The 27,010-nt window shown below is 35.4% G+C and overlaps 1 protein-coding gene across 1 annotated transcript in view; it reads right to left on the bottom strand.

The window, feature by feature from the left end:
- The window catches only part of LOC145676060 (uncharacterized), a 1,660,834-nt gene that overhangs the window by 1,439,277 nt on the left and 194,547 nt on the right, over positions 1–27,010 (bottom strand). The window lies entirely within an intron of this gene.

Raw genomic sequence — 27,010 nt, 5'->3', positions numbered from 1 at the left:
TTCCGAATCCTTGCCTTGCCATTCAAACCGTACTGTAATATTACAGAAATGTAAAAGACTTTATCAAAATTTTTTATGATTTTGAGAATTGGACTCCAGTATTATTTTAGTGTATGAAAACGCAGTCACCTTGCGAAAACCGAGTTAACACAAATAAGTTATTATTGGAAAATAATAATATACTTGAAGAAGGATACCAGGAACTAAAAAATAATTATGTAACAAAAACATTTTTGTTTTGCGAAGAATGTGAAAGCAAGTACTTTCCCGCATACATCACTAAAACTATTATTTAATAGTCTAGAATGCACTGGTTTTGAAGACCATGAGAAAGTAAGATAACAAATGAGGTGCATATAAAAACTACTGGTTTGTAAACCAAGGTACTCAGTAATTGAGATTCAGTCGCATTCGGTCGGTTGAATTCTCGACTCGATTCGTTTTGTATTGTTAAGTCGGAGACTATGGGGCAGGTGGTGCAATTGAAATTGAACAACGTAGCAACGCGAATATATTGTCGCCGTTGCTGATTGTCATCGATGGACTAAAAAATTAAGTTGTATAATGCATGTTTTTTTTTTTTTTTTTTTTTTTTTTTTTTTTGTACTCTTATGCATAATTATGGCAGGATAGTACTGTACAAGTTAATTACATCCTCATAACCGTAGGTTTTGATAAACCCGGAACAATCAATCTTGTAACTTGCTTACAAGAGAAACTATTCTCATAAAGCATTAAATGTTTGTTTACAAGCACATAGCTTATGAGTTCACAATGGATAACTGTAATTTGCCAACGTATTATCTCAATGTAACGAATATTATTCATCAATCTTAGACTACATAGTTTACTTGAACTCTTTTACACACGAATCATTTATTCTCGTTGTAGATGACCCATATAATTATTGTACCTGATTTAGAATAGCCCTGTAAGATGCTTATCCACTTTGTGTTATTAATATTCATTACAATAAAATGAGATAGCCGAGGTTAATTACCGTGTAATCATTGTGTTTAATCAAAATAAGTCTTTTAACCCCTGTTCTCCTGCATTAGGTTAAGTGACAAATGGTAAAATTATGAATATTCATTACTATACTACCGAGGTAACAACTTAATATGTTAGTGGTACTTCTAACTCGCATTTAAATATCACAATACCATGATTTAGTGTCATTTTTACCGTGATAGTAATGTGTTTTGATTAACGTTTCTTAAGATGAAAAATTATGTGAAAATTCAAATATGAATATATATATATATATATCATTACAATTTTTCAAAATATTTCCAAGTGCCACCCAAATCTTTAGCTACAACAAATCATGCAAACTTCTACATGTGCTACAGAAGGAAATCTGTATTAGTGCCTACGAGAAAACAAAGACATTTTCAAATTCAAGATATCACACTATCTGTGGACCTATCATTATTGCGAGGGATCCTTATAACTTTTAGATGAAATCAAGTTTAAAAAAAATCAGCGCATAAATTTTGTACATAATTTTTATTAAATGAGACGAGAAGAATGTTGAGTCAAGAAAGAATTTTTCGAGACTCTAGACCAAGCATGTATCCAAAAATTTTCAATGGAGTACTGAAAATTTTGGGGAAAAACTGAATACAATATACGCCTATTTTGTGTTCAACACGAATACAGATATGCAAGTATGGCTATTAAACACACAGGCGCACACACACATATGCATTTCTATATTATATATATATATATACTGTATTTATACATTAACAAACATGCGCATAAGAAAAGTGCCATAACAGAGATAACCGAATTGGAGTGGGGTTATAAAGCGTTCCGCTGCAATAACATGTTCGCTGCTTAAAAGTGTTTGTTTGTTTGTGTATGTATGTGTGTGTGTGTTTGGGGTGAAGGGGAAGAGGGATGGGTCATTCCGTTGCTGATATACTGTCTTTTGTTCTGCATTTCGACAACAGATGTTAGGTGACAATTTCGTGAGTTTTTCTCTTATCACTGCAAATACATTAAAAAAAACTTTCGCACTCAATGGGGGGAGGCTCAAGCCGAGTGAGCCCCACTAAATATACCACTGCTCTAGACGAGACGAAACTGAACATTTATGCAATACGAGACGAAACTTTCAACATTTACACAAGACAAGACAAAACTTACAACTTTTATACGAGACGCAACTCTCAACATTTATACAAGACGAGACAGACTTTTAACACTTACACAAGACGAGACAGACTTTTAACATTTATACAAGACGAGATGAAACTTTCAACATTTATACAAGACGAGACAAGACTTTTAGCACTTATACAAGACGAAATGAAACTTTCAACATTTATACAAGACGAAATGAAACTTTCTATATTCATACAAAACGAAACGAGACTTTCAACATTTGTACAAGACAAGACGAGAAACCCTTTTTTCTCGTCTTTTCTCGTCTCGTCTCGTAGGCAATGCCTGTAACATGGTCCGTACCTCCCACTCCCAAAGGTTATATATTTAATTAATATTTAAATAATTAACGTTCAAGTTCGAGTTGTGCATGAACTATGGAGCTTCTTCCGTTCCAGACTGTACTATCGTAGTCACTATTCGAAACTCAACTGTCTATAATTTTAAAAGAAGAGTATATTACACCGGTTATTTATGTAAGTCTTCGAAGTGTTATGTATATGTATATATTAAATTGAATTTTAAATAGTATTCCTTTATATAGTTCAAGAGACGTCAATAATTTTTATATATAGATATACTCAACAGATGACAGATTAGACTCATTATCCTTTTATCTGAAATATCGATTATTATAGCAAGATTAGAACAGAAATATGTCAAAGAATAATATTGTTTTTTGAAACAAGTCAGTTAAGGTGTTAACACGGGAGAACTCACACTATTTTTATAACGCGAGAACTCGCACCTGTCTTTTCGACCGATTGTAATAAAAAAAATATTGTAACACGTTAAAGATACTTATTTTTTTGCTAAAAGAGTACATAAGATTTTTTATTTAAGGTATTGATATGGAAGTATTTAATACTTTTTTTTTTTTATTTTTGCAGAAAATACCCACGAGAGTTAGTCTAAATTGTGATCTATCAACGTACGTTGTTATATTACGTACACTATTAGAAATGGACTGGATCAATCTTTTAGCTATACTCTTGGCACTGTTATCAACTTAAAAGGGGCTATTTGGCTTCTTACCACTATACAATTCCATGTTGTATGAATAAAACGTACAGTCACGAACATTAATAAATGGAGGTTGGAACCATAAGAAATAATGGTTTCAGCCTCCATTTATTAATGTTCGTGACTGTACAAGAGTCTGCTAGCACGAATAATTTCATGTCATATTTGACCGTCTTTTTTGGAATATATTACCTAAACTTTCACTTTCCACGAAAGGCTTCCAAGTATTCGTCAATATTAGACATTCACTGGGTAAGTAGTTTGCCTTGCACCTTTCTACAAATCTTTCAAATAACTCTGTGATGGCAGCTAGGATGTCCAAACTCTTCCTTTTTTCACGGTTTATGACATCGTCAGAGCGTAATGCTCGCAATAGAAATTGAAACCTGTTTAGGGACACCGAAGGGATTTTAGCAGATATCTGCAAACTTTTCTAACCAATAAATTCAGGGTTGACAGTGCACCAAAATAAACAGCACATAAAAATGAATGCAATCATGGATGGTGCCTACATGACTTATTTCAAAAACAGAGCACATATCTACCACATATATGGGTATCGAAGTGCGCTGGAAAGTGAATCAGGTAGAAAAGATCATAGAATCCTATTCTGGGGAAAGATAATCCGGATCCCCAGGACCCACCCACTGCGTACGTCCCTGCTATGATTAGTAGTTGTTTCTCCAAGCCTTCAACTTGTAAACATTTATTGGCGTCAGTAGGAGAAACTGCTGTTAGCGAGTGCTATTAATTTGTATGTGAATTATTAGAAGTTAGCGTGATTGACAAATTGAAGCATCCCGGGGATGGTTCAAGTTAGTCGTTTTCGTTTTCAACCTTTATCGTCATAAAACGAAAACGGTGACATGTAGCGAGATTTTTTTTTTTTTTTAATGATTCAGCGTCTCAAGGCTAGGTACTATGACTATCTCGAACATTATATCAAAGGCGGAAGTGGTTCCATTTTACTATTACTTTCAGTTTTAATTCTGATTTCCACAGAGAAAGGACGCAAGAGATATCCATATGCAGTTTTATGGAACAGATTTACAGTACGAAGAATAGATTCCATATTTTTCATTAACCCTCTTTTCAAACCGAAAGTGGTTCAACTTAGCCATTTCCGGTTTCAATAGTGATTTCCGTAGAGGAAAAACGGTAATATATATTGACAAAGTGTTTTCTCCAATCGATTCATGTGCCAATGAAGCATACTACTACAACACGGAACACTTTACCAAAACCGGAAATGGTTGATATTTACTACTAATACCGGTTTCCATTCCGATTTTCGTAGAGCAAAAGCAGAAAAGATATCGAGATATGGTTTTCAGCAGATGATTCAGCTTCTCAATTATAGATTCCACCTTCTCCTTAAATTTTCTATCCAAACCGGAAATAGTTTAAATTAACCACTTTCAGTTTTAATACTTATCGCCATAGAACAAAAATGGTAATATATATCGACAAATTGTTCTCTGTAATGGATTCAGGGTGTCAAGAGATTATACGACTACTATCTTCAACATTATATCAAAACCGAAAAAACCGGAAGTAGTTGAAATTTACTATTACTTCCGGTTTCCAGACTGATTTCCTTAGAGGTAAAACCGTAGAAGATATCGAGGTAAAGTTTTTCGCAATCGATTCAGCTTTCGAAGGGTAGGTTGTATCTCCTTCCTTAGCTCTATATTGAATTCGGGAGTGGTTAAAAAAATATCCATTTCCGGTTTCAACATCTATTGTCATAGAACGAAAACAATAAGGAATAGCGAGTAATGGCTTTTTGGTATTGATTCAGCGTTCGATGAGTAAGTTCTATCTTTGATCTTATTGATCTATTACATTCAGTAGCTACAGATGTACTACTTCAACTTTGAGTATTGAATTTCCATAATTTGGAAGTCTACCGTAGGTTCACGCTGTGAAACGAAAAATCACGTTTTAAATAAGTCCATATACCAAATTTCATGTCTTTACCCTTCAGAACTTTGGAGATATGGACATTTTACTCTAATAATTGCAACCGTCATTTCACCCTCTTCCCGTCACATTTCCAGAAATCCTTTGTTGGTGTTACCGTAAGTCACAAATCCAATGTACTGTGAAAGTTTCAAGTTTCTAGCTTAAGCAGTTTGGTCTGGAAGCCGGGGGATTAGTCAGGACTTCTTTCTTATATATACATATATATATATATAGAGAGAGAGGATTATCAATTTAATCAATTTTCTTTTAATTACAAGTTAGATCAGTAGATAACTCGTCAAACTTCTTATTGAATTGTATGAAATTCAAAGTTTACTTTAAAATTAGAACAGGAATATCTCAGAAAATTTTTAATCCATTTTTATTTTCGGCAGATAAAGTGCTCAATATGTAAGTAGAACAATATATTTCTTTGATTTTTTAAATAAATATTTAAATTATATCCAGAGAGAAAAGAAATTTATTTAAATTTTATAACATTCAAAGTTTCGAAATTAATTAGACTATGATACTTTGGCTTTGGTAACCAAACGTTGGTAAGTGTTCGTTTTCGACAACAAAAGTTGTTGGTGCAGAGTAGTTATTTAGTATTTCAGATATATTACAGGTTGTGCTCCGAGGAAATTTAAATATTCCAAAAATAGCTCCTCAAAGCTAATGAAGATTCTGCCGCTAAAGGAAAGCATCAACCAAATGTCAGCATATTCCTGACCCCCTTATCATACATAGTGCATGCCAGTAGATGTATCATTCTATCAAGATCGTACTGGCTCCCTGCTATCATGGAAATTTAGCGATGCTGATTCCACATGCCCCATGACGCGTCCCCAATTTACTGAAACTATCTACAGTCACTGATAAATCTATCACTTCTGGTCAAAGTATTGAAGCCATATAGTTTGAATATCTACAGTAACTGATTAATCTATCACTTCTGGTTAAAGTATTGAAGCCATATAATTTGGACATCTACAGTAACTGATTAATCTATCACTAGGGATGCGCACGAGACAAGATTTGAGGCTGCCTCTTCTCGAAAATGTGCTGTAAAAGTGGTCTCGACTCGAAAAATGTATTCTTGAATTTGTCAAGAAAATTCTGTCTCGACTCGTCTCGTGCGCATCCCTATCTATCAATTCTGGTTAAAGTATTGGAGCCATATAGTTTGGATGTGTACAGTCACTGATAAATCTATCACTTCTGGTTAAAGTATTAGAGCTATATAGTTTGGATATCTAGAGTAACTGATAAATCAATCACTTCTTGTTAAAGTATTGGAGCCATAGTTTCGATTAATACAGTAACTGATAAATCTATCACTTCTGGTTAAGGCATTGAAGCAATATAGTCTGCATGTCTACAGTAACTGATAAATCTATCACTTCTGGTTAAAGTATTGAAGCCATGTAGTTTAGATATCTACAGTAACTGATCAATCTATCACTTCTAAAATATTGGAGCTATATAGTTTGGATGTCGACAGTAACTGATAAATCTATCACCTCTGGTTAAACTATTGGAGCCATATAATTTGGATATCTACAGTAACTGATAAGTCTATCACTTTTGGTTAAAGTATTGGAGCCATATAGAATGGATGTCTACAGTCACTGATAAATCTATCACTTCTGGTTAAAGTATTCGAGCTATATAGTTTGGGTATCTAGAGTAACTGATAAATCTATCACCTCTGGTTAAACTATTGGAGCCATATAATTTGGATATCTACAGTAACTGACTAATCTATCACTTTTGGTTAAAGTATTGGAGCCATATAGAATGGATGTCTACAGTCACTGATAAATCTATCACTTCTGGTTAAAGTATTCGAGCTATATAGCTTGGGTATCTAGAGTAACTGATAAATCAATCACTTCTTGTTAAAGTGTTGGAGCCATAGTTTCGATGAATACAGTAACTGATAAATCTATCAATTCTGGTTAAGGTATTGGAGCCATATAGTTTGGATGTCTACAGTCACTGATAAATCTATCACTTCTGGTTAAAGTATTCGAGCTATATAGTTTGGATATCTAGAGTAACTGATAAATCAATCACTTCTTGTTAAAGTATTGTAACCATAGTTTCGATGAATCCAGTAACTGATAAAACTATCACTTCCGGTTAAGGTATTGGAGCCATATAGTTTAGATATCTACAGTAACTGATTAATCTATCACTTCAGGTTAAAGTATTGAAGCCATGTAGTTTAGATATCTACAGTAACTGATCAATCTATCACTTTTGATGAAAATATTGGAGCCATGTAGTTTAGATATATACTGATCAATCTATCACTTCTGACTAAAATATTGGAGCTATATAGCTTGGATGTCGACAGTCACTGATAAATCTATCACTTCTGGTTAAAGTATTGAAGCCATATAATTTGGATATCTACAGTAACTGATTAATCTATCACTTCTGGTTAGTGTATTGGAGCCGTATAGTTTGGATGTCTACAGTAACTGATAAGTCTATCACTTGGTAAACGAAACTCCTTCTAAAGCACACTGTTTTTCTTGATAAAAGTAGAAATTATTATCTGGCAGTTTCATTATCTTTTTGTCGTGTTAAACATCAACCTTAAACGTGTTCTTAATTTATCGTCTCCGAAACTTAGAAATAGAAGTTTCTACCAGTCTTCTCATTTTAATTTCTTTTCCATCCAATCTCCATTTTTATTACAATCTTATTCTCTTTCGGAAGAGATGAAGAAGAAAAAAACACGGAAACTTCACTCTAATTTTAAATTCGTCCATATTTTACGCATATGTTTGTCTGTGCAATTGTATTGAAAACTGAATTACAGTAATACTCGAACATAATAGCATAATGTAAAATGGAAATTTCTGTAGAAGAAAGATAAATTTACATTTCTTTTCTTCTTTTGTCTAAAAATGAATATTTTTCTACGTTCCTATTATACAGGATGTCTCGTAAATCCTTTGCAAAATTACAGTTTTAATCTAGAGGTGAAATATAAACCAAACCTGATCCAGATAACATGTTTTAGTAATAACAAAAAGTAACACATATAATGCTCAAATATACACGGTGTGCCCTGTAAAGAAGCTCAAAGTTTCTTCCGTTCTATTGGATGAGGAGGCATGATGGATCAGTGGTAGAGCACTAACCTGTGATGCTTGGGGTCCCTGGTTCGATCTCAAGTAAGTTTGTAGTGAACAACATCCTGTCTCTGGGTTTTCTCGGGGTGTCCCATTTTCTCACACTTTCTCATTCCATCAATTCTTCCATCAACATTCACTGGCTTTAATCATCTTCTCCCTTAGCCTAAAGGGCCTATCATGGGACGTCAAACTGAAAGATTTCATTTCGTTCTGTTGAATGAAGAGTTCTCATCATTGCAACACTGAAATACAAGTTTTCTGTGAAATTTTCAGAGTATAAATTTTCAAAATCTTAAGCGATAATTACAAAATGATCTACAAACAATTCAACATCATCACTATTATTATGGCCATGTTACCTCATTTGCCGTAGAAAGAATGCTACTCTGTAAAAAAAAAAAAAAAACCTAGTTATTGCTTTTGAATTAACATTAACTAACCAGCGCTTACATCAGCATAGTTCAAATAAACAACTTCTACTAAACTAACTAATGGAAACTATTGGCCTAGTCAAGTAGTTGCTGTGCTAGTCAAATGGAAATCTAATAATACTAGTACCAACTTACTTGTGGGCTAGATGTGGATCTTAGAGGTTTAGAAATCAGTAACTGATGTTTCCACTTCTTACTGCTTTGTGAAGCATCATGATCTTAGGAACTGTGCTATGAACCAAAACAGGTAGTAATCCAAAGAGGTAAGTTCACGAATATATGACGATTCTACGTGTTTAATGTCACTAAGTTTCTGAATTTGTTTTCGAGCTCTTCGATCCAATTGTGGTTTTGCGTTAGCCTGTTGCAGCAGGGCGCGCTTTCATGTTTTTGGTGTATTGCAGCATTCATTCGCTCCAATTGTTCGAAATAAAGGTCAGCAGTGATTATATGATCATTACGAACGAACTTGAAGTAAATTACCAACTCGTAGTTCCACTACACACAGAGCATAACTTATATGGTCGGAATGGCTCTATTTGACGACCGTTTCTGGGCAAGTTGGCCTTTGCTCAACCACATCCGCACTTCGGAAAAACACTCATTTTTCGTCGCATTTGCCAATTTGCTTCAGCAAACTCACATCACGCAGATTCTGCAGCAGTAGTCGGCAGACAACCACTCTTCTCTTGGCCTGAGCTGGGATCAACTCATGTGGCAAAATGGGTAAGCTCTTTATGGTTTTCCCGAGTTCGTGAAAGTGACGCACTACAGTGGACTGGGGCATACCAACTTGGTTTTACAATCGTCGTGTGCTGATGGATAGATTATCCTCAGTGGCGCGTTGCATGACCTCAAAATTTGTTACCGTTACATTAAGGCAGCCGGATCTTGGCTGATAGTCGACATTTTTATAACGTGAATGAAATTTCTGGAACCAACGAATTACAGTGCTGTGGTTCACTGCACCTTCCCCTTTACATGGCAAATGATTTGAATTGCTGCCACAGTGTAATGCCCTAGTTCGAACTCATATACAGTAGTAACACTTCAAGTATCAGACGTTGTTGATCACTCATCGTCACAGCCACTAAAACATGATTGAAAATACTTCACAGCAGCGACCTCCGTGTTAAATAGTTCGCTCGCCACATTCCCTCTTGAGCCAGTTTGACCTTGTACTTACGATCGATCACAGCGTCACCTTCTGTTCGAGTTGTGGAAATATTGAAAGACTAATGACTAATCCTTGTATATGTAATTATTGGATACACAAGCGTGGACCGTAAGTTGCTTGACATTAACCGTTATTCAGTTCACAGTTGACTAAATTAACTGTAGCTGATTTATATAAGCAATGCATTATGGCAATATTGTCAAGTGAGCAATTTTATGGCTAAAGCTAGACATTTTCGTATCCTAGTTAGCTAGTTGAGATGTGATTTAGATAATAGCTATAGGGGTGGCCAAAATTTTCCGGAATCGGATATTTCACTTTCCAGATTTCGGAAAAATCCAGATTTCTTAATTTTGGGATTTCCTAAATTCCAGATTTTTTCAAAATTCCGGATTTTTGACGAATTCCGGAATTTTTCCGATTTTACTTTCCGGATTTCAGAAAGTAGAAATTCCCAAATTGGCAATCCCTAAATAACTACAATATTTGTCAATTCTATATTGGCAATTGCTAATTTCTAGACATTTGTTCTTAAGATTCATTGAATATAATTTGCAACTTTTTTAAAAATATTTGCATTGAAAGAAAGTGTAGCTTCTTTTTCTATAAATGCTTATATTGCTTCATCACAATAGTTATCTTACTTGTTGGAGTATGTTTTAAGATAGTATGCCTGTTACAAAAACCTTTAGTTTGTTTTATTGCAACTTATTATTAGTTATAAATTAATCTGTAACTTCCAGTAGGTTTTACCCGTTTTTTGTCACATTCTGTGCGTCCTTTACCTCATTTCTAGAGACACCTGTTGGCAAACAATACGTTATCGTGTACTTTGTGACACTGCGATTCATGAATAATAAATGGTACGTGAATAATACATTGTAAGAACTGGTTTCTTTTTTAGGAATTTAATGCTTGTTATATTTGTAATTAAATAATTTTACAATGAATAGAAAGTTATCCAAGGATGAATATATGTTCGTACTTTAAAAGTCGTGGTTAAATTATCAAAATTACCAATGTATGATCGAATTATTTGTTCAGCACTTTTCGAAAGCCGGTACCTCCATCTGAACAAGTAATCGATAACTTGAACATGAATGTAACCGTAACTGTTATACATATGTGCAATGAATATGAATATAATCGTAACTATTATACGTATGTGAAATTATCAATTTTCATAACTTATGTCCCACGTATAGAAATAATTTGACTTTAATTTGAAAGTTTAACGTTAAACCCACCCAGGTATTTCTTGAAATAAAAATGAAACCTATAAGTTTTACGTCCTACGCATATGCCGGTTAGGCTAAAGTAGACGGTGATGATAAGAAATAAATGAAAATGGTGGAATGAAGAAAGTGGGAGGAAACAGGGGAACCCCGAGAAAACTCACGTACATGCTATTTGTCCACCACAAAGTTCACTTGGTGCGAGCTGGGACCCCATGCACCAGAGATGAGCGGTCTACCGCTGAGCCAAAATGAAATGAAATCTTTAAGTTTTACGTCCCACAGTTATGCCGGTTAGGCTAAAGGAGACGGTGATGATGAGAGATGAGTGAAATGAAGAAAGTGGGAGAACCTCGAGAAAACCGAAGAGCACGGTGTTGGTCCACCACAAAGTCCACGCGGCGCGAGCTGGGATCGAACCAGAGACCTCAAGCACCGGAGGTGAACGCTCTACCACTGAGCCACCGCGCTACTACTGAACCATCGCCGCCCTCTAGGTATTTCAGTTATACGACCAAGTTGCCACTGACGCTGTTGCAAAGTTAATACAAAAATGCACCTTACGATCTGTGATACTACAAAGTAAATTTATATATATAAATCTTGATTCAAAATTTGTCTGGTGCTATTCACGAGATTCTGAGTAATTTTCTAATAATTAGATAGAATTAACTTCCTTCAGGAAGAGAGAAAAAGTTGTAGTCTATGAGAAATATGCTACATGAATAAAAGAGATTCAATAATTACAGGTTACATACCGGTATTTACTTAGTTGCTCTCGGTTAAGAATGTCTCTAATAGATTCATTTTGAAAATGAAAAAAATACAACTTATTATTAGCTAACTAGTAATTAAAGTATGGATTCCCAACTTTTGTTTTCTTATGTTTATTTAATAGTGGTAGACCGTTAGTGGGAAGGGAATGTCATGACCTCTGTCCATTTTCATTTTTACCACATGCATAGTGACACGGTGTGAGGAGAATGGTTTCACACACTATTGCAAAAGTTATTATGACGCAATACATAATTTAGAATCCCATACCTAAACAATCCTTCACGAACAGAACTACGAAGAGGTCTTCAAGGAAATTGATAGCCGTACCGCTGTAGCAAATCCGCCGATTGGCGTGTCAGGGAAATTCACTGTCACATCGCCGAATGGTGCAACTGTTTCATTTGACACCTTCAACTGTGAACACAGCTATTTATATGAGTTCAACAGTTGCTCCTGTGCGAAATTTCAGAACGAAAATCGAACTGCAGGGCATTGTATGAAAAGCAACTGGTGAAGTTCAAATAGCAGACAGTTAATATAATGGATGAAGCATACAACAATCTCACTGCTAGCAGTCACATTCGGACGCTTTCATACCACGACAGTGATGCTGCCATGATTTTTTAAAATTAGAAACTTTATTTATTAAAGAAGGAAACATACAAGATCCAAAAAAGAGAAATCTTTTCCTTGTGGTTTTTGGTTGTTACGGGGCTCATTGGTGTCTTCCCGTTTTCCCAAATTCCCGCTCTACCTAAACGCCCTCCAGCACTTTATAGAAAATATTTTAAATTATCTTATTCCCGTTCTGCCTTATCTTTGAAGACAGGGAACTCTGTGCAGAAGAGATTTATTCTAGGGAATTTTTCTTTAGTATACCCTAATTGTAACAAACTTTGTAAGAGTAACTATTTCTTCAAGTTTCATCATAAATCTTACATGTTATTCTACTTGTTCTTCTCTGAAAAACGACTAGATACAGTTTTGTTATTAGCAATGTTATTCATATCTACTTTAGTAAAAGTGAATGTAATCAGAGAAATCAATCTGCAGAGAATATCTGCAGAGAAATGGAAAATTGATTGACTCAGTTGCAAAAAAGCCGTTTGACATTGTAACGGAAACAATCACAAAACAAACTTTTTTTCTTTGAGTTTTACGTCCCCCATTATGCCGGCTAGGCTAAACGGTGATGATGATAAATGAACGAAATGGCGGAATGAAGAAAGTAGGAGGAAACGGGAGCACCCCGAGGAAACCCACGCACATGGTGTTTGTCAACCACAAAGTTCACTTGGAGGGAGCAGGGCTTAATTCGATCTATGTCAAGATAGTTCACAACCAAATTTTATTCAGTTTTCCAATAGTTCATTTCCAACATGCTAAGACTCGCAGTACGTAAAAGGTGCCACAGTTCACATCCTCAAGACATACTTGGCCATACATTAAATAAACAGTGCAAGATGATGCATAAGTCGGTCCTTATTCCCAATTATCTGACCTTTTGATTTGACTGGAACTCTACAAAAAAAACGTACAAGTATTTCAATATGTGATATTGATATTTGTGGGGACACGGTAGCTTGGTGGTTAGAGCGCTGGACTCATGTCCACGTGGTCCTGGCTTCGATTCGCGGCCGGTGCTTCCCAATTTTTTTTGGCGTCCACTCAGCGTCGTGAGGCAAACTGGGGACTCGCGGGAGCTCCTCCGTGGCTAAGCGGTTAGCGTACGCGCCTTTCACCAGCCTACCGTTAATCAGTAGGTCCACGTCTCATATAGCCTCGCTGCTGAACGGGACGTTAAACTCAAAATCAACTCATCAACTCAACTGGGGAGTCACGGCCACTAGGTCTAGAAAGCTCCTGATATACCTGTTAAGAGACAGGACGCTGACCACCTGCTCGACGTCAGGCTAGACCACCTGCTCGACCATAGTTCAGTTGGTCGCTGACAGATGACGCTGGAGCGGCTCAGACCCTCAAATGAGCAGTTACACCAAGTGGTTCGCTATTTTCGGATATTGATATTTTGTATTGCTGCCATTTGCATTGATAATATAAATATGAAAATAGAAGTATAAATGATACCATTGTGTAAGTATAGAATCACGTATAGAAGACAAACCCGCTGATAAGGTGATTAGTCCAGGCAATTTATTGTTGGACCTGGGCAAAATTGCAAAAGCAGCTTTTTAAGTAGTTTTTGGTTCACGAATCATTACTGAATCACATATTCAAAATCCGACAAAATCGGACCACGGGAACACCCACAAAAACAGTTCGCAAAATGGCAGACTATGGTTTAAAAATCTTTCGTCTATCTTGCAATTTTTTCTGTATCTCGGGTTCCTCTCATCCGATATTGACGGTTTTGTTGATGATGATATCCGAATACGATATATACAGTTTAACGTGGGATCTGAACCACATGTCCCCATAGCGAATCAAACCATGGATCCCTTCATCATAAGGCGATGAACGTAACCACTCATCTCCCGGGGACATTATATAACAACATAAGATTTTCTAAATCATAAGAAAAAAAAACATTATAACTCTCTCAAAAATAGTATAAATTTATTCCGAATGTTCTAATATATTTGTAAATAATGTTTAATTTGCGTATGTTAGTTGCCTATTTTCTTAATTTGTTTCTATTATTAATTTTTAGTTTTAAAGTTTGAGGTTTTGTGTGAAAGGTTTCATATATGAAATTTGATGGAATTGGTCTGAGTATTATGCAAGGTATACGTCCTAAAATATTACTATGTCCATTTGCTTCACAGTCTTGGTTACTGTTAATCGTATTCCGAAGTAATTAGATTTGAAAGAAATGCTGCAGTATCAGGTAGCCATCTCTCGTTGAATGCTGCCAACAACATTGCAGTTTTCTAGCAGCTGATAATGCTGACCACAATGTTTGTACTTGGAATGGAAAGAACATCTTTCATGGGATGGGTATGATTGCAGCTACAACTCCAAAGAACAAGTTCCAACCAATTATTCAACGCTGTAAGATTGCTGAAAATGACATAAAGAATGCTGCTGCAGTTGACAATGTGGAATACAGACATTCAAGAAGAATGCTCAGGGAAATTTCATTCAGCAAACTTCCAATATTTCCCACTGTCCTTATAAGTAGGTTAAATTTTCTGTGGCAAATCTGTGCAGCTGAAAGATCAGGTCCAAGTTGGTCAGGAGCTATGCCAACAATTCATTCTGAAGTAAATGTTCTATATTCTGGTGTGGCATCAATCAGATTTCTTCCTATCATTGATATGGCAGCTAGTGACATGACATGTATACTCTTAACATTGGAACATCTGTACAAGTTGGCACATGATTAACGTATCCTTTGTATCATTACTTTTGATCAGCCTTTATTTCAGAAAGCTTCCCAAATTATCAATGAGCAACGAGACCCCTAAGATATTGTTTTAAGGATAGGAACATTTCATACTCTGATCAACCTTTTGGGTTCAATTGGCACTTTGATGAATGGTTCAGAATTACCTGAAGGACTTCAAGAAATTTATGGACCAAATGCTGTGCTATATATGATGCCTGGAAAATATGTTTCTCGAGTACACTAGGACATATGGTAGTAGATGCAGCTCTTGGTACCTTATTGGTTTCAGATGTTTTCCCTCGCAATGGAGATAGATCCCCTCATCATCTAGTTAAAGAAGCTTGTAAATTACTTGATAACCTCATAAATGGTAAACAACGTGGTGAGCATGTGGAGCTGTCCCGCGCATTATTTCAAATCAGTACTGTTTTGGAGGAGGAGAAAAAAATCACCTTCAACCTTTTTCAAGAACAAGTAAAATATTTCAAATGATCAACGTTGCACGTAACTTAATAACAGCAGATAGGACTGACTCATGAGATTTACATTTGCAATCTGTAATGGAGATTCTCCCAATTGTTGCTGCAGCTGGACATCACAATTACCTCAAGTCATTATATCTATACTTGCAGAAAATGTTCAGTTTGGAAACTGAAAATCCTGTTGTTCACAAAATGTTTCTGGAAGGCAAGTTTGTGATAAGAAGAAGTGATAGGATATGGGCTGGATTATGTAGGTTCAGATCTGGTGATAGAGCAAGTATTAATGCGTTACCTGAAAAGTAGAGGAGGTTTGGCACCAGAAAGTGGATTTACAGAGATTCATAGAACAACATGGCTACTTTCTATGCCTGTGTATTCTACTTATAACTTGACAATGCAGGAATACATTAAAATGTTGTTGGAAGACAATGAACAATACAAAGAAATGAGTGAAAGCAGACAAACTAGGAACAGTAATGCTATTTAAAAAGTTGTTGAACGACTAGAATCAATATCCCTATTCAATTCTGATCCAGATCTTTCCAACATTGTCACATATGCAACAGCTGATTCTGGAGTGAATGTTGATGAACTACATTCTGCGTACACACATTGTTCAAAAAATGATGGGTAATGATGTATTCAAATATTCTGGGAAAAGAGTCGACAAAGCGAAAACACTAGGATCTGTTGCTGCTGTTGTGAGTCGAATTAATAATGATATACAAATAGATGCAGCACTTCTCTTTCAGAGAATGATTACTGTTGCTGCAGGTGGGAACATGAATCTTGAAGATGTGATGTGTTATGAACTTTGTTCTTATCCTCCTGCGTTATTTGAATCTCAGAGTATGATGAGGAAAGCTGACAAGTCTCAGTTAGCTCATGCGATACTGAAATGCACACAAAAACGTATACATGGAAGAACCTGAAGACATTCAGTTTACAAACCAGTATGTATTATATGATGGATCTCTCCTACATCGCCTTTCATGACCTGGCAATGAATCATATGACAACATTGCAGCTTCTTATGTAGATTTCACCCTGGAAACATATGGGAAAGATATATATATTGTTTTCGATAGTTGTAGTGATTCTACAACTATCAAGGACTCACAGAAGACGCTGCATCAAGATCAGTAGGGATTTTAATTTCAATCATCACATGAAGTTTGTTGGCAACAAAGAACTATTCTTAGGTAATGAAAAGAACAAACAGGTAATGATTTACCTAATAACTGAAAAGTTAAAGGATCGTGGATGTACTGTGCACAATGCAATTGGAGATGTTGATATGGATATAGTTTGTGCTGCACTGTCATCATCTGAAAAAGCAAATACAACAGTCATTGGGGGGAGATACTGACTTGCTTATTCTGCTTCTATATCATGCAAGTAATACAGATTTCAAGTCAAACTATCGCAGTGATATAAGAGTGATATCTCCCAATCCTGTGTATGATATTCTTTTCATTAAATCATTATTGGGTCATGATATATGCAAGTTTCTGGTATTTGTGCATGCTTTCACAGGCTGTGACACAAGGTCTCGAATCTTTTTCATTGGAAATCCCTCAGCATTTAACAAGCTGCTCAAGAATAGTGACCTCTGTTCAGTTGCAAATTTATTTTGTTCTGACTCTTGTCAACAGTCTGAAATTGAGGCTGCAGGAAGAAAAGCAATGCTTCTGTTATATGACTGCAGGCCATTGGAATGTCTGGAATGTTGGCCAATTGGAATGTTGGCCATTACAAATGTACTACGCCATCGAATGTTACTTGAAAAGGTAGTTGCAGCTACATTATTTGTTACACCTGAACGTTTACCACCTACTGATTCGTCTACAAAGTATCATAGCTTCCGTACAGTTTCAAATAAGAACCTGGAAATCTACACAAGTGGAAGTAACGGTTGAAGAGTGGGGTTGGTATAAAAAGAATAATTCCTACCATCCCATACTTTGTGATTTGCTATAAGCTCCAGAGCATCTACTTAACATGATACATGATACCTTATTCCTGTACGAGTAAATGCGCAATTTTTCGGTGTGGATAAAGTTTTATTTCATGCATACAGAAAGGATAAGCACAAAAGAGTTATACGATTTCTTTTAAACGAAGAATTATATTGTTAACATTCTCCCACATACAGAACACAGTGAAGTGGCAATAACACTGTTAATTTATTAAGCTTAAATAATTTAATAATATTAAGTTTAAATAATTTAATAAATAAAAAAATACGTTGATCGTACATTAATAGTTTTTTTTAACACGAAACAGTGTAAGATAGAAGAAAAGTGTTCTTATTAAAAACATTAGCATTTATATATAGTTTTTATCCTCCTCGGTCCCAGCAATTTTTTGGGGTAGAAATGTTATGTTCTAATATTATAGTTACCTTCGGTTGTATACCCTGTTAGCCAATTTTCAGTTATTCTTTCTTTGTCATTTGTCCGCTGAGTGCATGTCGCCTATAGGCAACATGGGGACTCAATGTATACATGATGTATAATTCACATGTCGCCTATTGGCGACACGGGGTCCGAGGAGGCAAAAAAAAAAGTTTCATGTAATTCCGATTGCAGAGACCCGAGATACAGACAATTATTTAAGGTGTGTATGTACACTGAGAAAAAAAGGACTAGGATTTCTGTGTGGATACATCGTATTTACGCGGGTGCGCTCCTTAAGTAATGTAATTTCATGTATAAAAGTACAGCAGGTGGGAACACCATGCCAACTCTGAAGTTCGGCGTCGAACTAGACTCGCTGTGATTGGATAATTTTATTCACATGATGGATTTCGTGTTAAAAACTATTACTATCGTATGGTAGGGACTCACAGATTTAGAAAGAACCAAGAGGGGACAGCCGTAGAAAGGTGGTAACAACATTATATACGTATGTTACCACCGTCGGAATGGGTATGGCGTTAATTCTAGATTTAAAATGGTGGTCCCACAATACAAAATTTTCGCTGGACGGTGGTGTAGATCGTACTACGGATGAAACAACATTACTTAATGTGGTGACGCGCGTAACCTGGTAAAAACAGCATTTACATGCCGACTGGATTATGCATTTTTCTCAGTGTAAGAAATTATGATTTTTTAAAATTAAATTTCGTTTTTCACAAGAAACTGTACGAGATACGATACCAATGATCATAATAAAAAATATAGTACGTAAAACGACCTTTAATTTAAAATAAAAATCGTCAAAATCGAATGAGAGGATCCCGAGATACAGAAAAAAATGCAAGAGAGAAGCAAGGTTTTATTAACCATGGTCCGCCAGTTTTAAAACCGTTTTGGGTCGGTGTTCCCGTGGTCCGATTTTATCGGATTTTGAATATGTTATTCAGTAATGATTCCTGAATCAAAAACTGTTTAAAAAGCTTCTATTGCCATTTGCCCAGGTTGAGGGTATAATTGCTCTTATCCAGACATTTCTTGAGAATGTGAACTGTGGCACCTTTTACGTACTGCGAGCCTTAGAGACAAACTACTGGAAAACTAAATAAAAATTTGTTGTGAAATGACTTGATATTAGACCGAATTAAGTTTGTTTTATGTTCGTTTCAGTTAAAATATCAAACGGCTTTCTTGCAGCTCAATCAATTTTCCATTTCCTTGCAGGTATTTAAAAGATCACTTTCATCGTTATTAAAGTAGATGTGAATAACACTGCTGATAACAGAACTCTATCCTAGTCTTTTTTCGGAGAAGAATAAGTACGGCTAGAATAACATCTAAAATTTATGATGTAACTTGAAGATATGCTTTCAGTGGTAGAGCGTTCACCTCTGGTGCATGGGGTCCAGGGTTTGATTCCGGCTCGTGCTAAGTGATCTCTGTGGGGGACAAACATCGTGTGCGTAGTTTTTCTATGGGTTCTCCCGTTTCCTCATACTTACTTCATTCCATCATTTCATTAACTTCTCATCATCACTGTCTCGTTTAGTCTAACCGGCCTAACCGTGGTTGAAATAAAGATTTCATTTCAATTTCTGAAGGTTTTAGTAATTATAACAGAATCTGTAAGAAGAATAACAATCAAATTGTTACAAATGCAAGACAAAATCCAAGAGGACAAAACCCAAGGACAATTCCGAAAAAACGGGATATAATCAAGAGACAGAATCACAGGTGAAGCCTTATAAATGATTATTTTTTTCTTCAACTGCCATGCATCTAAAATGTTGTTTGTAATTCTTCATTTTATTGAAATAACATATTTTTTTCAATACAGAAAAACAATAAAACGCCTAAGACTGTTTGATCTTTGCTTAAAAAATCTTGATTAACATTTGAGAATTAAAATAAATAACTATTTATACAACACTCAAAATAAAAGACTGACGGTGAGTATATGCTACCTCATAAGAATGAACGTTTTTTAAAAAAATCAAATAACGTTACAGTTACTTTTCGTAATTAAAATGTGCTGAACGTATTTCAAATGTATTAAAGGTATAATAGTTATGAATACCCAGAACTTTTCATATGGGTGTGTGTGAAAGTAATTAAAACCATTCTGCCCATTTATTATAACATTTTTACGTTTTATTGGGTTTTCAGTATTTTAAAAGGAAGAAAAAGTTATTTAAGTAAATCGAAAAACTTGAGATAACATTTTAGAATACGGTATATGACAATTGAAGGATAAAAATAATAATATAGGGTGTGCACTGGTACGTCAAATACTGTATATACTCCTATGATTCTGCCCCTTGCTGTTTGTCACCTCGTCAGAATTTTCCCTGGATTTTGACCGTATATACTTACATGGGTTCCGATCTGCACAAAACACGCTAGTAGTCAAGCATCGGTGCTTCATTTTCCTTAAAAAAAAAAAAAATCTCCTCGCATAAAATTCTTGAAAATATTTTTTACAGTGTTGGAGAGCCTTTAGGCAAAATGGGAATGAATCAACTCACTTATGGAAAGAAGTTGCTGAAACACACGGTTGATAAAAATGTGGAAGTGTATGCAAAATATTTTCAGGAATCCACCTAACTTTCTGACCGACATCCAAAATTGTACCATGCGAACGCCAATCAGATGGACAAGATTGCAAGTCATACCACCAGCACATCTCTCTGCTTTTATTAGAAAATAGGATTGGCATTAGGAATCCGTATCATTCATATGAAGATCTCTGATGCCAGTTCAAGGGATTTCTTTCGGCATTGGCCTGCAGTGCCTGTGTCCGCGCATACTCGATGGTCTCTGATAAGTTTGCAGGGAGGAGTAGAACTAAATTTCCTTGCCCATGCCTTGCTGAAATTTACATCAATAGAAACTTCAATAAGGCAATTGTCAACAGTGTTAGAGTTCAATAGATCACCATCGATAATAGCATAAATAATTCTCCTAACGTGAGTAACCTTCAAAATCAACTATAAATCAAGTATTTAAGTCGAATACTTTACAAAGCTCAAAGAAGTTAAAACACTGTCTCATGATGTAAAACAATGCCAGTATCGGTAATAACAACATATTCTACTCATACAATAAAACACCAAAATTGTTGAGGACTGTTAGAAGTAGTTATCTAATAACTGAAAACTAGTATTTTGTTTAGTAAAAATTACAAATAATATAGCATTCCCGGAATGCATACTAGTTTATAGTTTTACACAAACTGGAATAAACATAATCAAAATATATTACAAAATACCTCAAACTTAATTGAAAGTAATTGCCATCTATCAATAAAATGTACTAAATAAAGGATCCTTAAGAATACAAACAGCTATTGCTATACCATAAAGCAAGGATGCAAATAACAACTCGCCCGGGGCGAGTGGTTCATTGGTGCGGGCGAGTATTTAATATATCGAAGGTAAGTAAACGACTTCTATTGTGGGATGTGGACTAGTAGCTTTTTCTTGGGCGAGTAAAATTTCGTTGCTTATTTGCATCCTTGAAATAAAGAGAAATACAGAGACAAAAAGTATATAGTTCCAGACGGATTGATTAAAGTTATCACCCGCTTCGATGGGTTGAAATAAATAATTTAAATACACATCTTTGTATCTCATATATTTTATTGCCATTAATTTTTTTATCGTTTATTGCAGCAAGCATGTTTACACAGTTATTGTTAATGTTTGAGAACGTTATGATGTAGTAACAATCTTTCCTCTTAGTTGTAAATTGTGGTTTGTGTTCTAATACTGCAGAAATAACTATTTTTCCCCCGTAATTCAATTAGTGTCACTGTTCATCTCGGCGACCCCAAAAAATGTGGATTCAGCACTAATATCGGTCATTTTCGATTATTTTTAAATATCTCTTCCTCCCCCAAGTTGCGGGTTTGAATTTTGATTTAAACGGGATCGAAAGTATCACTGTTCATCTAAGCGACCCAGCAAACTATGAATTCGACACTGATAATGGTCATTTTCGACCAGTTTTATAAGTTATATCTCTTTCTCCCCCTCCTCAAGTCGCGGGGTCGATTTTGGGTTTAAGCGGATCGGAAATCTCACTGTTATCTGAATGATCTCGAAAACTATGGATTAGACACTAATATTTATCATTTTCGATCATTATTATATATAGCTCCCCCTCCCCCTCCTCCGTGCTGCGGCACACGGCATCAGAATTGTCACTGTTAATTTCAGCTACTCCTAAAACTATGGATTCGACACTAATATTAGTCATTTTTGATCATTTTTAAATGTTTATCCCCCTCCCCTACGTTGTACCCTCCCCTTTCCCAACTATCACGGCTGAACTTGGATTGAAACAGCATCAAAGTTTCTCTCATTGATCCGAAAACTATGGATTCAACACTAATATCGGTCATTTTTGATTTTTAAATTTCTCTCCCCCTCCCCCTCTCCTACGTTGCATCGTCAAAGTGAATAGCCTAAAGTAATCCCTGCCCCTAAACTCATGTCTGTTGAAAATTTGATTAAAATTGATGGTGGTTCAATAGTGATGAAGTCACAAAAGCAGTCTTTTTTATTTTTTTTACATATATATATATCTCCCTACCCCCTCCCCTACGTTAGCTTGTCAAAGTGAAACGATAGAAAGCACCCAAGGCCCGACCTTCGTATATGTTGAAAATCTGATCGAAATTGTTTGGGTGGTTCAAAAGTTATTATGTTTTATTAGCTTTTTTTTATGTCCCCCTCCCCTAGGATCTACCGTTAAAGTGAAATTTAAAAAAAAAAAATGTTTCCAGATCCGAACCTCATGTATCTTGAAAATTTGATTGAGATCGGTCGGATAGTTCAAGAATTATTCAGTCTTATATAAATTGATTTTTATATATCTTCCCTCCTTTTCTTCTCCTACTGTCAAATTTAAATCATAAAAACGATCCCAGGCCTGAACCTCATCTATGTTGAAAATTTGATCAAGATCGGTCGAGTGTTTCAGGAGTTATTAAGTTTTATTTAATTCTATACCCCCTCCCCAGCCCTCAGTTCTACCATCAAAGTGAATAACCTAAAACCAGCCCAGCCTCGAACCTCATCCATGTTACAAATTTGATCGAGATCGGTCGGTCGGTTCAGGAGATTTAGTCTCAAACATAGTTATTTCCAATTATATATATATATATATATATATATATATATATATATATATATATATATATATATATATATATATATATATATATATATATATATATATATATATATATATATATATATATATATATATATTCCTTAAAATAATTAATATCTTTTTTATTTCTTAAGAAATCTTTGTGTTCATATTAGTAACGACTCAAGGAAATATGAAATGGTACAGTCCGCAGCAAAAAAACCTGCAACATGAGCATGTAAGTTGCTTGTGAAACGACGAAATCTTTTGCTCCGAAATAAGTGTACAGTTGAAAACGCCGAGGTTTCTCCTGGCGTGATTCGTGCCACTTAGCGTTATGTTGATTCCCTGCACTGTTAGACGTAGTTTCACAGTAAACATACATGCTCATATTGCAGGTTTTTAGCTGCGGACTGTACAATCTTGAAAATGGCGAATGTGTAGCAGGACCACTTATATATTTCATGGGTCCAACCATGGACAGATATTGTGGGAGTCCACAAGCACTTTACACTACACCAGGGGTAAAAGTAGATCTGAAAAGGTAGGAAGGAGGAAGCATGTCATTACGCAGTTCCTCGTGCTTATTTTTGCCCATTGTAATTTTTAGGAACTGAAGGGAGATCATAGATTTTTTTGGAAGTGGGAGAACGACGATTCCATGCATTCCTCTCACGTTAACTCATGCATTACACTACTCAAGCAAAGAAACATATAACTTGATAGGCTTAACTTTCACGAAAAAGGAAATTATACACTGTTGTCATTCAACATTATTTTAAATGAATTAACTAGAATAAACTCCAGTGAAGACAGTAGAAACATCACACGAAACTAAGGGCTAAAGAACTTTTTGCATTAAAAAGGAAGCTACATATCCTTTTGGCATAGGCCGCAAAATCCACGCATACGATATTCTTCCATCACAAAACCCACTTGATGAGAGCCGGGATCGAACCAGAGACTCTAGCAATGACGATATAGGCCAGTCAATAAGGAATGATTTAGGATCGAATAAAGAAAAAAATATCGAAAGCTGGGACAAATTTTATTTTCTTTATATAAGTGTCCGTAACAACATACTAATTTTGCACCACTCTACCACCCCAAATTTGGCCGCTATCTTGGAGAAATGGCGCCAAAAATTAATTTTTTGGAAATATCTTGCATGAAAAACATTTTAGAGCAAAACATGTTATTACAAAAAGTAATTTACATTAAATTCTCTACAAGAAATGTTCTCTTCATTTTTTCTCTAGGATGCACCATTTAGATGTTATAGGCGTGGCAAATTATGCATTTTTCTTTCAGCGTCGCTTTGTAGCAGAACCTTAACGTAAATATTCTGATACTATTTTGTTTTAGTGATTCGTTATATATAAAATTAAGGATAAGTAATCAGGTCTATTAGATTATCTATCTTCAAGATGTCAGCTGAAAAATGTTTTATCTGTGAGAGACTTCTCAGTGATTGTGTTACATATACAGGGTGTTTCAAAACAACACCAACAACGTTTGGGAGGTGATTCCTGACACTAAAATAAGACGAAAAGTATAGACCAACTTAGGTGCACAAATGCTTCCTTCCGAAGTTATAGGCTACCGAAAACATGAAAAAATGAACTTTGAGGGTCCATAACTCTAATACTATGGAACCTACCGTAGTCGGGTCAAGACTTTATTTAGGAACTAGTATGTGTCCTATCCAAGTATTCATGTTTCAGAATCCTGCGATACTTCCGCAACAATTTTAAGAGGGAGTTTGACTACGGGCGTATAATTTAAAGTACTCCCTATATGTATATATACAGGGTGTTCCAAAACAACATCGACAACGCTATCCAAAAATATACCTTTCAGAATCCTGGTGTAATCACGCAACAATTTTCATAGAAAGAGTTTGGCTACAGGCATATAATTTGAAGTACTCACCAACTACCTCTATAAAAATTGTTGCGGAAGTACCACAGAATTCTGAAGCAAGGATATTTTGAGAGGGCACATATTAGTTCCTAAGTGAAGTCTTTATCCGACTACGGTAGGTCCCATAGTATGGGAGCTATGGATCTTTAAAGTTCATTTTTTTCATGTTTTCGGCAGCCTATAACTCCGAAATGACGGATTTCTGCACCCAGGTTGGCCTATACGTTTTGTGTTATCATGGTGTCAGGAATCACTTCCCAAACGTGGTCGGTGTTGTTTAGAAACATACTATAGAGTGAAGAAAAGGAACTGAAAACATTAGTAGACTGCAGTATTAAAATGAAAAATGGAAACGAATGTCAACTTAAGAGACTGAGAAGTGTTACACTTCATTAAAAGAGTAGAAAAGTTTTCACAAAAACAAAGCGTTGCTATCACAACGTATTTCATAACTTACGCCGATAACCCTTAGGTCAGAAGTACTAAGATTTAATTTTCAAAAAGCCTGCCTCTTTTGTAGACAATGTGCATCAGATGAATTTTTAGAGACAGAATAAAAAACTTGTGAGTGAGCGTGAGAGTGTACATCGCGTCGAAACCTTTCAAGTTAAAGATTCTATTATGGAAGCTAACAAGGAAGAGTGCCAATTTTCATTCAGTGATTTTTTAAATTATAATGATGCACTGCCAACTAAAAAAATATATAAAAAAACAATAAGATCTAAACTGAAAGAAAATTACTCACAAGTAAACCTTACGTTTGGGTGAATCGAGTTGCTGACTGAGATACATATGAGAAAGTAGTACTAAATGTGGTTAGTATTTCAGTGAAGTTGTAGGTGCGAAGCTCCAGGGGTTTAGGAGATACAGCTACCAGAACATCACATGGAAGTACAGAATAGTCTTCATACAGTTGGAGGTAAAAGCTCTGTAAGACCTCTTGTAACGACAAAAGGTGAATAACAAATATATGGGTATATATTAGGACTAGGGGGAAGTCATATAGTAAGGGTATACCTGACGGCGGCCATCTTGAAATCCGCCATTTTGAATTAAAGTTATTTTTTTAAAATAGGAATAGGGTCATGTGATACATGATTTAAGGCGCAAATTTAATCAGAAGAACAATGGTCTTGTTAATTTTGAGTTACGCACAATTGGTAAAAAGTTACAGGGAAATTAAGTATTGTTGCAGCATATGTATTAGTCCTTTACCCCACCTTGTACATTTTGTTTTAATGATAATAATTAAATAAAAAGTAGGTGGATAAATATTAGGTCTATGGTAAGAGTTGCCTTGATGGTGGCCATGTTCAAATCCGACATTTTGAAGCAGACAAAATTTTTAAACAAAACGCATATCAGTGATACCTTATTAATAGCAAATTTTACCATAACTCCAACGGTATAACCATTTTCGCTTTATCATTAACCAGCACAAAATTAAATGGATCGCTCCTTACGACTACTGCTTTGACGGAATTGTTAACGACAGATGTGTCAAGTGTAACTCGATTGCCTTTGTCAGGTGTGCTCATTGTGAGCAGAGCATTTGTGCAAGTGATGCACTCTTTTCTGAACTACATATTGATTGTATTAATTGAGGACTTTTCTGGAAGAAAGACCCTAGTTCAATTTTGAATCTATTCCTCTTTGGTCATTTTTCCTTAAATTAGCAACTTGTGAATGCGATAACAAATGCTGGTTCATGATAAAACAAAAATGGTTATACCGTTGGATTTATGGTAAA

Source organism: Thermobia domestica, chromosome 18 (genome assembly GCF_964235325.1).
Source record: "Thermobia domestica chromosome 18, izTheDome1.hap1.1, whole genome shotgun sequence".
NCBI lineage: Eukaryota > Metazoa > Arthropoda > Insecta > Zygentoma > Lepismatidae > Thermobia > Thermobia domestica.
The sequence above is the reverse complement of the archived record's forward strand: the minus strand, read 5'-3'. Positions and strand labels throughout refer to the sequence as shown.